The 16,415-nt window shown below is 35.3% G+C and overlaps 1 non-coding gene across 1 annotated transcript; it reads right to left on the bottom strand.

Moving 5' to 3' along the window:
• Positions 1–5,235: 5,235 nt before the first annotated feature.
• Positions 5,236–5,339, bottom strand: LOC146397795 (U6 spliceosomal RNA). Its single transcript, XR_014825346.1, has one exon. It is a non-coding gene; the product is annotated as a U6 spliceosomal RNA (small nuclear RNA).
• Positions 5,340–16,415: the final 11,076 nt, after the last annotated feature.

The raw sequence follows: 16,415 nt of genomic DNA, 5'->3' as shown, positions 1-16,415 counted from the left end.
CTGTTATTCTGCTTCAGTTCTGTTTTGTAGATAGTTTCATTTGTGCCATATTTTATTTTATTTAGTTAGTTTTCATTTTCTTTTTTTCTTTTCCTTTTCTTTTCTTTTTTTTCTTTTTTAGAGCCGCACCCATAGCATATAGAAGTTCCCAGGCTAGGGCTTAAATCAGAGCTATAGCTGCCAGCCTATACTACAGCAATTCTAGGTACAATCCAACTCTGTGACCTACACCTCAGTTCACAGCAATGCTGGATCCTTAACCCAATGAGAGAGGCCAGGGATCAAAGTTGCATCCTCATGGATACTAGTCAGTTTTGTTATCACTGATCGGTAACTCCTCATTTGTGCCATATTTTAGATTCCATATATAAATGATGTGATATGGTATTTGTCATTATCTCTTTGACTTACTATGAGAATCTCTTGTTGCATCCATGCTGCTGTCAAAGGCATGATTTGTTCTTTTGAATGGCTGAGTAGTGTTCAATTGTATATACACTTTTTCTTAATCCATTCGTCTGTCAGTGGACATCCAGCTTGTTTCCATGTCTTGGCTATTGTGAATAGTGCTGTAATGAACCCTGGGGTGCAGGTGTCTTTTTGAATTGTAGTTTTGTCTAGATATATGTTCAGGAATGGGATTGCTGGATCATACAGTAGTTCTATATTTGTTTTCTGAGGGAGTTCCATACTGTTTTCCATTGTGATTGTACCAATTTACATTCCAATCAACAGTATAGGAGGATTCCCTTTTATCCACACCCTATCCAGCATTCGTTATTTGTAGATATATTAATGATGGTCATTCTGGCTGGTGTAAGGTGGCACCTCATAGTAGTTTTGATTTGCATTTCTCTAATAATTTGTGATGTTGAATATCTTTTCATGTGCCTACTGCCCATCTATATATTTTTTTTGGAGAAAAGTCTATTTACGTCTTCTGACCATTTTTCAAATGTTTTTTTTGTTGTTGTTTTGAGTTGAATGAGTTTGTGTATTTTGGAGACTAACCCTTGTAGGTTGCATTATTTAAAAATATTATTTCCCATTCTGTAGATTGTCTTTTCATTTTTTTTTAATGATTTCCTTTGCTGTGCAAAACTTCTAAGTTTGATTACATCCCACTTGTTTATTTTTATTTCTATTGCCTTTGGAGGCTGACTTAATAAAACAGTTGTGTGGTTTCTGTCAGAGAATGTTTTGCCCATGTTCTCTTGTAAGAGTTTTATGGTGCTATGTCTTATGTTTAAGTTGTTAAGCCATTTTGAGCTTATTTTTATGCATGGTGTGAGGGTGTTCTTTTCTTTTAATTATTTTTTGCTTTTTAGGCCCTCACCCATAGCATATGGAGGTTGCCAGGCTAGGGGTCTAATCGGAGATGTAGCCACTGGCCTACACCAGAGCCACAGCAATGTGGGATCTGAGCCATGTCTACAACCTACACCACAGCTCACGGCAACACCAGATCCTTAACCCACTGAGCAAGGCCAGGGATCGAACCTGCAACTTCATGGTTCCTAGTCAGATTCATTAACCACTGAGCCACGATGGGAACTCTACTAGTTGGGTTCTTTAACCACTGAGCCACAAAGGGAACTCCATAGGGTGTCCTAATTACATTGATTTACATGCAGCTGGCCAGTTTTCCTGGCACCACTTGGTGAAGAGATTGTCTTTTTCCCAGTTTATACTCTTGCTGCCTTTGTCAAAGATTATTTGACAGTAGATATCTGGGTTTATTTCTGGGTCATCTATTCTTTTATATTGATTTATATGTCTGTTGTCTGTTTTTGTACCAGTACCACACAATCTTGATTGATGTAGCTTTGTAATATTGTTTGCAAAGTTTTGGAGAGTTATTCCTTCTGCTTTTCCCCCACCTCAGGATTGCTTTGCTTTGGCAATTCTGGGTCTTCTATGGTTCCATATAAATATTCAGATTATTTAATCTGGTTCTATTAAAAATTTCGTGGGTAATTTGATAAGGATCACATTAAATCTGTGGATCACTTTGAGTAATATGAACATTTTAACAATATTTTTCCAATCCAAAAGCATGGGCTATCTTTCTGCTTCTTTGAATCCTTTTTTGTTTCCTTCATTAAATATTTTATAGTTCTTAGCATTTAAATATTTCACCTCCTTGGTCAGACTTAGTCAGGATTATTCCTAAATATTTTATTTTTGGGGTTCAATTTTAAAAGATATTGCTTTTTATATTCCTTTTCTAATACTTCATTGTTAGTATATAAAAATGCAAACTGATTTTTGAAAAATCTTGTATCCTGCCACTTTTCTGAATGTATTGATCAGATTGAGCAGTTTTTTTGATTAGTCAAATCCTTAGGGTGTTCTATATATATATATAGTATCATGTCATCTGCATATAGTAATAATTTAACCTGTTCTCCTTCAATTTGGATACTATTTATTTCCTATATTTTTTCTCTGATTGCTGTGGCCAAGACTTATAAATGCAGGGAGAGTGAGAGGGGGCATCCTTTTCTTGTTCCAGGTTTTGGCAGGAAAGTTTTCAGCTCTTCTCCATTAGTATTATACTATCTATGGCTTTGTCAAAAGTGGATTTTATTATGTTGAGATATGTTCCCTCTACACCCACCATGATAAGAGTTTTTATCATGAATGGATGTTGAATTTTTCAAATGATTTTTCAGCCTCTATTGAGATGATCATGTGGTTTTTGATTTTTCTTTTGTTTATGTGGTGTATTAATTACATTGAGTGATTGTGTATGTTCAGCCATCCTTGTGAACTTGGGATGAATCCCCCTTGGTCATGGTGTGTGATCTTTTTTAATGTGTTATTGGATTGGATTTGCTAAAATGTTGTTGAGAATTTTTACATCTATATTCATCAAAGGTATTGGCCTATAATTTTCCTTTTTGGTAGTTTCTTTATCTGGTTTTGGTATTAGGCTAACGGTAGCTTCATAGAATGTCTTTAGGAATGTTTCTTTTTCTTCAGACTTTTGGAAGAGTTTAAGAAGGAGCAGTTTTAGTTCTTCTCTGTATGTTTGGTTAAAATCACCTGTGAAGCCATCCAGACCTGGACTTTTGTTTGTAGGGAGTTTCTTTTTTTAATTACATATTCAATCTAATTTCTTTATCATGCTATTCAAATTATATATTTCTTGATTGAGTTTTGGTGGCTGTATGTTTCTAGCAAGATGTGCATTTTTTCTGGTTGTTAAATTTGTTGGCATATAATTTTTCATAGTATTCTTTTATGATTTTTTTTTGTAATTCTGCAGCATTAGTTGAGCTTTCTCCTTCTTTTCCTTTATTATTTTGTTTATTTGGGTTTTTTCTCTCCTCTTCTTGGTGAATCTGGCCAGAGGTTTGTCAATTTTGTTTACCATCTCAAAGAACCAACTCTTGGTTTTATTGATTTTTTAAAAATTGTAATCTCTATTTTATTGATTTCCTCTCTGATCTTTATGATTTCCTTCCTTCTGATGATTTTAGGTTTTGTTTGTTTTTCTTTTCTTTTCTTTTCTTTTTTTTTTTTTTTGTCTTTTGTCTTTTGAGGGCTGCATCCATGGCATATGGGGGTTCCCAGGCTAGCGGGCAAATCAGAGCTGTTGCTGCTGGCCTATGCCACAGCCACAGCAATGTCAGAACCAAGCCACATCTGTGACCTACACCACAGCTCACGGCAATACCAGATCCTTAACTCACTAAGTGAGGCCAGGGATCAAACCTGCAACCTCATGGTTCCAAGCTGGATCCATTTCCACTGCACCATGATGGGAACTCTTGTTTTTCTTTTTCTATCTATTTTAGGTGGTGGGTTAAGTTGTTGATTTGAGATTTTTCTCTTTTATTTTTGAGGAAGGGCTGTTATCACTGTGAACTTCTCTCTAAGAACTGCTTTTGTGGCATACCAAAGAATTTGAATAGTTATGTTTTCATCATCATCTGTCTCAAGGTATTTTTAAAATTCCCTTTTGATTTCCTCATTGACCATTGGTTTTATAATAGCATGTTGTTTCATCAGTTTTTTTCTCATGTCTTTTCCTGTGGTTGATTTCTATTGTAATGCCATTTTGGCTAGAGAAGATGTTTGAAAAAAATTTCTACACTCTTAAATTTGTTGAGGTTATTTTTGTGCCCAAGTATGTGGTCAATCCTGAAGAATGGTCCATGAACACTTGAAAAGAATGTATATTATGTTTTTTTGGATGTAATGTCTTCAAAATATCAATTAAACCTAACTTTTATTGTGCCATTTAGGATCTCTATTGACTTACTGATTTTCTGTATAGAGGATCTGTCCATTGATATGAGTGGGTTGTTATAGTTCCTTAACATTTTTGTATTCCTATCAATTTCTCCTTTTATATCTGTTAGTATTTGTTTTATATGTTTAGGTGCACCTATATTAGGGCATATATGTTGATGTGTGTAAAAGCCTCCTTTCGAATTGATCCTTTTGTCATTATTTTCTTTCTTTATCTTTCCTTATGGTGTTTTAAAGTCTATTTTGTTTGATGTGAGTTTTGTACCTTCTGCTATCTAGTCATTTCCATTCACATGACATCATTTTCTATCCACTCAGTTTCAATTTATATGTTTTTTGTTTTGTTTTGTTTTGTTACCTAAGGTGGGGTCAGTTGTAGGCAGAATAGTATGTGTAGGCCCATTTTTTTTTTTAAAAAGCCAGTCTGACACTCCTTTTTTTTTTTTTTTTTTTTTTTTTTCCTTTTCTATGGCTGCTCCTGTGGCATAGGAGGTTCCCAGGCTAGGGTTCTAATCGGAGCTGTAGCTGCTGGCCTATGCCAGAGCCACAGCAATGCAGAATCCAAGCCACATCTGTGACCTACACCACAGCTCATGGATCCTTAATGCCGGATACTTAACCCACTGAGCAAGACCAGGGATCAAACCCCGCAAGTTCATGGTTCCTAGCCTGAATCATTAACCACTGAGCCACAATGGGAACTCCAGTCTGACACTCCTTTGATTGGAGCATTCAGTCCATTGACAATTAAGGTGATTATTGATAAGCATGTTTTGACTGTCATTTTAAACTTTGTTTTCTGGTGGATTCCATGCTTCTACCTTGTACTCTTTTTCATTTGTTTTTGGTTGGATTATTTCCTTTTATTTTAGGCCTGTGCCCTCTACTTTTTGGTTTCTGTGAATGAATTGTTTATTTTTGACTTATGGTTGCCCTGTTTTTCAAGTCTGTTAACACCTTCCTATATCTGCTTGCAAAAATATATATTTCATGAATTTGCATGTTATTTTTGCCCAGGGGTCATGATTAACTTTTCTGTATCATTCCAATTTTAGTATATATGCTGCCAAAGTGAGCACCTACCCAACTATTGTACATCTAGAATGAGATTTTGGATGATACAAAATTGAAATTGAATTAATTTTTAAAATACAAACAGTCCTCAAAAAGATTTGAACCATCATTTTGTCACAGCTATCCACTGATAACTAAAACTCCATATAGGTTTGATTTTGAGTTGGCTATTAACTCAAGCATAGTTAGTTATACCACAAACATACACACAAAGTCAGCAATGCAATTTAAGAAGTCTCACCATTGATAATTGAGACATGTTTCATATTGATTCAGAGAGTATTTTGGCTTATAATTTAACATTTTCAGCCTGATGTAACAAAATAAGCATTCAATAAACTATTCACCTACATAGAGAACCATGCTACTTCAATTACACTCAAGTTGATTGAGGCCAATTTAATGGTAATTAGTAATTTACAAGGTCAAGAGGCTCACAGTTCTCTAACTCCACACTCATTAAATGGTCACAGCTCACATATGGCTCAGAATGCCAAGTGAAATAGATGTATGAAAACCATGTTTAAAAGGGATTGGCATTTTATATATCTAAGTAAAAAAACCCAGATTAAAATCATCTATTTTTCAAAATATTTAATGGATTTGTTGTTTCTGTTGACACATTTTTACTTTTATAATTATTTCTAAATATAAATATAAAACACATAATTTATTTCCATATCTTTAGCTCATTTTCAGTCATTATGTAACTGATCTTAGATTTGGTGCCAACTTTCTCTTTTAAAATTGATGGAGTCATGTGACATTTTGTTGTGCATGAAAATGTTACCTTATTTTTTATTTCATCTCTAAATCACCCAAAGCTAAATATATATTTTTAAGTAAAAACATTGCCAAGTATTTCACATAACTCAGATGTCTTAAAAATGAATGAGTATAACAAAATGAAACAAACCTCTAGGAAAATTAAGTTGTCCAATGTCACACAGGAAATGATTAACAGACCTACAAATATATTACTTTTGTTTATGTTATACAAAATATGTAGCATGTATATATTATTATAAAACAAAATAAAATGTTTTTAATTTCTATCATACAAGCAGCATAAATGTACATGCATGTACATGTGCACACATACACAGGACAATTCTCATATTAGAAATAATTCAATACAATTTATTAAAATTGCATACCTTAGCTAGTATATATTTTAATGACAAAAATGGGCACTTAATTTAATCTCATCAATCAGATATTTTGCATTTCCTTATCAAAAATGTTGATAGTGAGAGATGGGATTAAGATGGCAAATAGAAGGACCTGAGCTCAACTTCTCTCCTAAAAACAACAAAATTAAAACCAACTACTGAGCAATCTTCAACCAAATGGACTGGAAACTTTCAAAGAGATATCCTACTCTAGAAGACAAAGAGGAGGAAACATCAAGAGTTAGGATGCACAATTATCAATATGAGCAACCCTATACCTCCTGGATGGGAGCCCCGCAGACTGGAAAGTAACTGTAACAAGGAGACTCAGCTACAGGAGTGAGAGTTCTGAGCCCCATATCAAACCTCCACACATGGGGATCTGGCACTGGGAGAAAGAGCTCCCAGAGCATCTGGCATTGAAGGCCAGTGAAGCTGCTGTGCACAGGAGCTCCATGGGACTGGGGAAACCAGAGACCCCATTCTTAAAAGGTGCACACAGACTTTTACATGCACTGGGTCCCAGAGCAAAGCAATGTCTCCAAAGGAATCTGGGTCAGACCTGACTGCAGTTCTTGAAGGACCTCCTGGGAAAACAGGGGGTGAATATGGCTTGTTATGGGGGAAGGGCATTGGAAGCAAAGCTCTCGGGAATAGACATTAGTATGCTTTTCTCCAGAGGTGGCCATTTTGGGAAAATCTGGCCCCACACATCAGCACTGAGAAGCCCCAGGCCAAACAACAATCCAGGTGGGATCACAGCCCATCAGTAAAGAGGCTGCCTAAAGACCTTCCCCCCAAGGCAAACAGCTGCTCTAATCTCACTCAGAGACAAAGCCCCACATCAAGAGAGATAGGAATCAGCTCCACCTACCAGTGGGCAGGCATCAGTCCCTCCCATCAGGAAGCCTACAACAAGCCCCCATACCAACTTCAGCCACAAGGGGGCTGAAGTAAGAGAGGCTACAACTCTACTATCTGTAAAGGTCACCACACCAAAAACTTATAAAAATGAAAAGACAGAGAACTATAACTCAGATGAGGGAGAAAGAAAAAAAACCCAGAAAAACAGCTAAGTGATCAGGAGATTCTCAGCCTCCAAGAAAAATACTTTAGACTGTTGATGCTGAAGATGATGCAAGACATTGGAAATAAACTGGAGGCAAAGATGGGTAATCTTCAGGAAACAGTGAGAAAAGAAATACAAGATATAAAACTTAAGCAAGAAGAGATGCAAAATACAATAACTGAAATAAAAAATTCATTGGAAGCAGCCAACAGCAGAATACAGGAGGCAGAAGAATTAATAAGTGAGGTAGAGGACAGACAAGTGGAAAGCATGGATGCAGAATAGAAAAGAGGAAAAAGATTGAAAATAAATGAAGAGAGTCTCAGAGAACTCTGGGACAATGTTAAATGCTCCAACATCCATATTATAGGGGTGCCAGAAGGAGAAGATAGAGAGACGGGGAAAGAAAAAATATTCCAAGAGATAATAGCTGAAAATTTCACTATCATGGGAAAGGAACCACTCACTCAAATCCAGGAAGCACAACAAGTACCATATAAAATAAACCCAAGGAGGAATACACTGAGACACATATTAATCACCCTGACCAAAATTAAATACAAAGAGAAAATCTTGAAAGCAGCTAAGGAAAATAAACAAATAACATACAAGGGAACCCCAATAAGGTTATCAGCAGATTTTTCAGCAGAAACTCTGCAGGCCAGAAGGGGACAGCATGATATACTTAATGTGATGAAAGGATAAAACCTCCAACCAAGATTACTCTACCCAGTAAGGCTCTCACTCAGATTTGAAGGAGAAATCAAAACCTTCACAGATAAGCAAAAGTTGAGAGAATTCAGCAACACTAAACCAGCCTTACAACAAACACTAAAGGAACTTCTCTAGGCAGAAAAGAAAAGGCCACATCCAGAAACAAAAATTCCACAAATGAAAAGGCTCACCAGTAAAGGTATATATACAGTAAAAATACGAAATCATCCACCCACAATTATGCCACCAAAATCAGAAATCATGAGAAGAGGAGGGTACAAATGCAGGACACTGGAGACGCACTTGCATTTAAGAGACCAACAACTTAGAACAATCTCATATATATATAGACTCATATCAAAACTTCAGAATAACTGCAAACCAAAAATCTACAATTGATACACAAACAAATAAGAAAAATCAACTCAAATACAACACTAAGGACAGTCATCTAACCACAAGAGGAAAGAACAAGAGAAAAAAGGAAGAAAAAAAGGCAACAAATATAAATCCAAAGCAACTACTAATATGGCAATAAGAACATACATATCAATAGTCACCTTAAATGTTGTTGGACTAAATGCCCCAACCAAAAGACATAGACTGGCTGAATGGATACAAAAACAAGACCCATATATATGCTGTCTTCAAGAGACCCACTTCCCTTCTAGGGACACATACAAATTGAAAGTGCGAGGGTGGAAGAATATACTATGTGCAAACTAGAATCAAAAAAACCTGGAGTAGAAATATTCATATCAAACAAAAAAGACTTTAAAATGAAGAATATTTTAAGGGACAAGGAAGGTCATTACCTAATGATCAAAGGATCAATCCAAGAAGAAGATATAACAATTTTAGATATCTACACACCCAACATAGCTTCACCACAATATATAAGGCAACTGCTAACAACCTTAAAAGGACAAATCAACAATAACACAATCATAGTGGGGGACTTTAACACCCCACTTAAAGCAATGGACAGATCAACCAGACAGAAAATCAGTAAGAAAATACAGACCCTGAATGATGCATTAAACCAGATGGACTTAATAGACATTTATAGGACATTCCATCCAAAAGCAACAGAATACACATTCTTCTCAAGTGCACATGGAACATTCTCTAAGGTTGATCACATCCTGGGCTACAAACCCAACCTCAGTAACTTTAAGAAAATTGAAATCATATCAAGCATCTTTTCCAACCACAGCACTATACGACAGGAAATCAACAACAAGAAAAAATCTGCATAAAACACAAACACATGGAGACTAAACAACATGCTCATAAACAACCAATGGATCACTGAAGAAATCAAAGAGGAAATTAAAGAATACCTAGAAGCAAATGAAGACAAAGATATGACACTCCAAAACATATGGGATGTAGCAAAAGCCATTCTAAGAGGGAAGTTTATAGCACTACAAGCCCACCTCAGGAAACAAGAAAGAGTTAAAATAAACAAGCTAACTTTTCATCTAAAGCAGCTCAAGAGAGAAGAACAGACAAGACCTAAAGTTAGTAGAAGGAAAGGAATCATAAAGATCAGAGCAGAAATCAATGAAATAGAAACAAAGAAAACCATAGAAAAAAATTAATAAAATGAAAATCTGGTTCTTTGAAAAGATCAACAAAATTAATAAACACTTAGCCAGACTTATCAAGAAAAACATAGAGAGCACTCAAATCAATAAAATTAGAAATGAAAAAGAAGTAGTAATGGACACCACAAAAATGCAAAAAACCATAAGGGTCTACTATATACAACTATACTCCAATAAAAGGGAAAACCTAGAAGAAATGGACAGATTCTTAGAAAAGTACAATCTCCAAGACTAAACCAAAATGAAATAGAAAAGATGAACGGATCAATCACAAGTACTGAAATTGAAACAGTGATTAAAAAACTTCCAACAGGAGTTCCTGTCATGGTGCATCAGAAACGAATCCAAAAAGGAATCATGAGTTTGAGGATTCAATCCCTGGCCTCACTCAGTTGGTTGACGATCTGGTGTTGCCATGAGCTGTGATGTAGGTTGCGGATGCAGCTTGGATTTGATGTTGCTGAGGCTCTGGTGTAGGTCAGCAGCTGTAGTTCTGATTAGACCCCTAGCCTGGGAACCTCCATATGGCAAGGGTGTGGCCCTAAAAAGACCAAAAAATTCTTCCAACAAACAAATGACCAGGACCAGATGGCTTCACAGGCAAATTCTATCAAACATTTAGAGAAGAGCTAACACCTCTCCTTTTGAAACTACTCAAAAAAATTTCAGAGGAAGGGATACTCCCAAACTCATTCTATGAGGCCACCCTGATACCAAAACCAGACAAAGATACCACACAAAAAGAAAACTACAGGCTGATTTCACTGATGAACATCAATGCAAAAATCCTCAACAAAATGCTAGCAAACCACATCCAACAATACATTCAAAGGATTATACATTATGATCAAGTGGGATTTATCCAAGGGATGCCAGGGTTCTTCAACATCCACAAATCCATAAATGTTATACAGCACATTAACAAACTGAAGAATAAAAGCCATATGATCCTCTCAATAGATGGCAGAAAAAGCCTTTGACAAAATCCAACACCGATTTCTGATAAAAAAAAAAAAACTTCAGAAAGTGGGCATAGAGGGAACCTACCTCAAATCATAAAGGCCAAATATGAGAAACCCACAGCAAACATCATTCTCAATGGTGAAAAGCTGAAAGAATTCCCACTGAGATCAGAAACAAGACAAGGATGTCTGCTCTCGCCTCTACTCTTCAACATAATTTTGGAAGTCCTAGCCACAGCAATCAGAGAAGTAAAAGAAATAAAAGGAATCCAAATTGGAAAGGAAGAAGTAAAACTATCCCTATTTGCAGATGACATGATACTATACCTAGAGAACCCTAAATACTATACCAGAAAACTGTTAGAGCTCATCAGTGAATATGGCAAAGTTGCAGGATACAAAATCAATACACAGAAAGTGACTGCATTTCTATATGCTAACAATGGAAGATCAGAAAGAGAAATTAGGGAAGCAATGCCACTTACCATCACATCCAAAAGAATAAAGTACCTAGAAGTAAACTGACCTAAAGGGACAAAAGACCTGTACTCTGAAAAGTATAATACACTTGATGAAAGAAATCAAAGATGACACAAACAGATGGAAAGACATACCATACTCTTGGATTGGAAGAGTCAATATTATCAAAATGACTATATGACCCAAGGCAATCTATAGATTCCATGCAATCCCTATAAAATTTCCAAGGACTTTTTTTCCCCAGAACTAGAACAAAATATTTCAAAGTTTGTTTGGAAGCACAAAAGACTCATAATAGCCAAAGACATCCTGAAAAAGAAAAATGGAGCTGGAGGAATCAGGCTCCTGGACTTCAGACTATACTACAAAGCAACAATCAGCAAAACTGTATGGTAGTGGCACAAAGACAGACATATATATCAGCAGAACAGGAGAGAAAGCCCAGAATTGAATCCACATACCTACAGCCAACTAATCTATGACAAAGGAGGCAAGAATATACAATGGAGAAAAGACAGCACCTTCTATAAATGCTCCTGGGAAAACTGGACAGCCACATGTAAAAGAAGGAAATTGGAATGCTCCCTGACACCATACACAAAAATAAACTCAAAATGGATTAATGACTCAAATGTAAGACCAGATATTATAAAACTCTTAGACAAAAACATAGGCCAAACACTCTCTGACATAAATGACAGCAACATCTTCTCAGATCCACCCCTTAGAGCAATGATGGTAAAAACAAAAATAAAAAAATGGGACTTAATTAAACTTAAAAGTTTCTGCATGGCAAAGGAAACCCTAAACAAATTGAAAAGGCAACCCACAGAATGAGAGAAAATCTTTGCAAATGAATCAAATGACAAGGGATTCAACTCCAAAATTTATAAACACCTCCTACAGCTCAATACCTAAAACACAAACTATGCCATTAAAAAATGGGCAGAAGTTCTAAACAGATACACAGATGGCCAAAAAAAGAAGACATACAGATGGCCAAAAAAACACATGAAAAGATGTTCAACATCACTCCTCATTAGAGAAATGCAAATCAAAACCACTATGAGGTACCACCTTACACCAGCCAGAAGGGCCAGCATCAAAATGTCTACAAACAATAAGTGCTGGAGAGGGTGTGGAGAAAAAGAACCCTAGTACACTCTTGGTGGGATTGAAAATTGGTGCAACCACTGTGGAAACCAGGATGGAGAGTCCTCAGAATACTAAAAATAGAACTACCATTTGATCTAGCAATCCCTCTCCTGGGCATCTATTCAGAGAAAACCATGACTCAAAGACACATGTACTCCAATGTTCATTGCAGCACTATTTTCAATAGCCAAGACATGGAAACAACCTGAGTGTCCATCGAAAGAGGAGTGGATCAAGAAGAGGTGGTACATATACACAATGGAATATTACTCAGCCATTAAAAGGAAAGAAATACCAGCATTCTTAGCAACATGGATGGACCCAGAAATTATGCTTAGTGAAGTCAGTCAGACAATGAGACACCAACATCAAATGTTACCACTTGCATGTGGAATGTGAAAAAAGGACACAATGAACTTCTTTGTAGAACAGATATTGACTCAGAGAATTTGAGGAACTTGTGGTTTCCAAATGAGATAGTTTGGGAGTTGGGGGAATGTGCTGGAGTTGTGGGATGGAAATCCTGTAAAATTGGATTGTGATGATCATTGTACAACTACAAATGCGATAAATTCATTGAGTAATATACAAAAGTATAAAATGTATTAATGTCTAAAATTTTTCTGGAAATGCATAAAAAATTAGATTGACAGGCAGATGTAAGATAAGTGATGTAACTAAAGCAGAATGATATTTATGGTGGAATCTAGGTGGTGAGTGGATGGTATATGCTTCTCAATTATTTCAAATTTTTTGTGTACTTGAAAACATTAATAATAAAATATTGGGGGAAATGTGAAAGAAATGTTGATAGTGAGATAATAATACTCTTCATTTTAAAAACTAAGGCATAATCAGGTGCAAAATGTTTGAACATAAAAATTTCCCTTGGATGGTATATCACATTTTAAGCATTTTCTAAATTGTTTTTGAAGCATCACATAGGTTGCTTGATTCCATAGCTTTGAATGATATTTCAGGTTAATTTGGCTAATTATTATAATCAATAATATAGTGAATAGTCAATTAGACATTGATTATTTTTTACATGTCTCACAAAGAAATGCTTAATGTAGAAGTCTCTCTCTGATAAGGATGATTTTATAAATATAAAACATTTAGATATTTCTTTAGGCCAATGCTCTACTCATAAGCCATTTATATATTCATAAGACTTTAATAAAAAAATTAGCACAACCTTGTATGCTTAGAAAACTTTTCTTTAAAGTTGTTTAATACCTAGAGACAAATGGTAAAGAAATATTATGATCAAAAACCTATGGGACTCAGCAAAAACAGTCTTAAGAAGGAAGTTTGTAGCAATACAATTAGCTCAGGAAACAAGAAAAATCTCAAATAAACAACCTAACCTTACACCTAAAACAACTGGAGAAAGAAGAACAAACAAAACCCAGAGTTAGTGGAAGGAAATAAATCAAAAAGATCAGGGCAGAGGAGTTCCTGTCGTGGCTCAGTGGTTAATGAATCCAACTAGGAACCATGAGGTTGTGGCTTCGATCCCTGGCCTTGCTCAGTGGGTTAAGGATCCGGCGTTGTGGTGAGCAGTGGTGTAGGTCACAGACATGACTCAGATCTGGTGTTGCTGTGGCTGTGACGTAGGCCAGTGGCTGTCGCTCCAATTAGACCCCTATTCTGGGATCCTCCATATGCTGTGGGTGCAGCCATAGAAAAGACAGAAAGACAAAAAAAATAAAAAATAAAAAAAAGATCAGGGCAGAAATAAATGAAATACAGATGAAGAAAACAATAGAGATCAATGAAAGCAAAATTGGTTCTTTGAGAAGATCAACAAAATTGATAAACCTCTAGCCAGACTCGTCAAGAATAAAAGAGAGAGGGCTCAAATCAATGAAATTAGAAATGAAAAAGGAGAAATTACAACTGACACCACAGAAATACAAAGGATTTTAAGAGACCACTACAAGTAACTATATGCCAAAAAAAGGAAAACCTAAAAGAAATGGACAAATCTTATAAAGGCACAATCTTTCAAGACTGAACCAGGAAGAAATAGATAATATGAACAGAGCAATCACAAGAACTGAAAATTAATCTGTGAATTTAAAACTCCAAAAAACCAAAGTTCAGAACCAGATGGCTTCACAGGCAAATTCTATCAAAAATTTAGAGAGAAGAGTTAATACTTATGCTTCTGATGCTCTTCCAAAAAACTCCAGGGGAGGGAATAATCCCGAGCTCATCCTATGATGCCAGCATCCCCCTGACACCAAAACCAGACAAAGATTCCACACAAAAAAAGAAAATTACAAACCAATATCACTGATGAACATAGATGCAAATACTAAGAAATAAAACAAAATAAAAAAAATACAAGTTGTCCAGTGTCACACAGGAAATGAGTAACATGTTAGAAATCATTCAATACAATGAATGAATCCAACAATACATTAAATGGATCAAGCACCATAAACGAGTGGGATTTATCTCAGGGATGCAAGAATTTTTTAAGGGATTAGCAAAAATATACAAATATATAATACAGATATATATTTTTAAAAAATGAAAAATGGTCAGAAGATATAAATAGATATTTTGCCAAAGAAGGACAGATGACTAAAAAGCACATTAAAAGATTCTCAACACTACTAATTTTTAGAGAAATTCAAAGCAAAACTTCAATGAGATAATCACTTCACACATCAGAATGGCCATCATCAAAAATTGTACAAACAATAAATACCAGAGAGGATGTGGAGAAAAGTGAACCCTCCTACACTGTTGGTGGGAATGTAAATTGGTACAATCACTATGGAGAACAGTATGGAGGTTCCTTATAAAACTAAATATAGAACTACTATATGATTCAGCACTCCAACTCCTGGGCATATATCTGGAGAAAAGAATGATTCAAAAAGATCATGTACCCCAGTGCTCATTGCAGCACTATTTACAATAGCCAAGACATGGAAGTGACCTAAATGCCCATCAACAGAGGATTGACTAAAGAAGATGTGGTACATATATACGATGAAATAATACTCAGCCATAAAAAAGCATGAAATAATGCCATTTGCAGCAACATGGATGGACCTAGAGATTGTTATACTAAGTGAGGTAAGTCAGACAAAGACAAATATTATATGTCATATATATATGTAGAATCTAATAAAACTGATACAAAAGAAATTGTAAAACAGAAACAAACTCACAGATTTCAAAATCAACTAGGGTTTCCAAAGGGAAAACCATTGAGGGAAGGGACAAATTGGGAAGATGAGATTAACACACACATGCTACTAATATAAATTAGTTAACTAACAAGGATTGACTGTATAGCACAGGGAAGCCTATTCAGTGTTCTGTAATATCCTATATGGGAAAAAAGAATGAACATATGTATATGTATAACAGATTCACTTTGCTGTAAACTTGAAACTTATACAAAGTTATAAATCAACTATACGCCGATAAAAATTTAAAGGTTGTTTAATTCATTATTTCTATCAAAAGACTAAAACTTTATATGAAATTCCTTCAGCATGAGATAGATATTTGAATTCAGATCTGCTGTGCTTTTCTTCACAAACTTGAAGAAACGGGCAGGGCATTTAGATGTGAATAGAAAGTATATCTATAAAAGGGCAAATATTCTTCCTTTATATAGGAAATATTGAAAGATTTTGATTTTCAAGAATATTTTTATTTGAATATCATTTTCTAGGATAAAGAGAAGCATTCAAATCACTCTAGTTAAAAATAGAAATAAATGGAAGATTTGAAAAAAATATGTTTTCTATTTCAGTGTATTTTTATCAAAGAAAACAAAACAAATACAAACTTCACAAAAAGAGTAAATATTCCACACATGCTTTTCTGCTTTCTTTACACTGTAGAAACTATATTTCTACAATAGTTCTTTAGTTCTTCAAAATAAGGA

This window comes from Sus scrofa, chromosome 13, assembly GCF_054392235.1.
Source record: "Sus scrofa isolate SSC_HxYL_T2T_F1_AM1 chromosome 13, Sscrofa_HxYL_maternal_Yorkshire_Landrace_v2.0, whole genome shotgun sequence".
Taxonomy (NCBI): domain Eukaryota; kingdom Metazoa; phylum Chordata; class Mammalia; order Artiodactyla; family Suidae; genus Sus; species Sus scrofa.
This window is presented reverse-complemented; position numbering and strand designations above follow the sequence as displayed.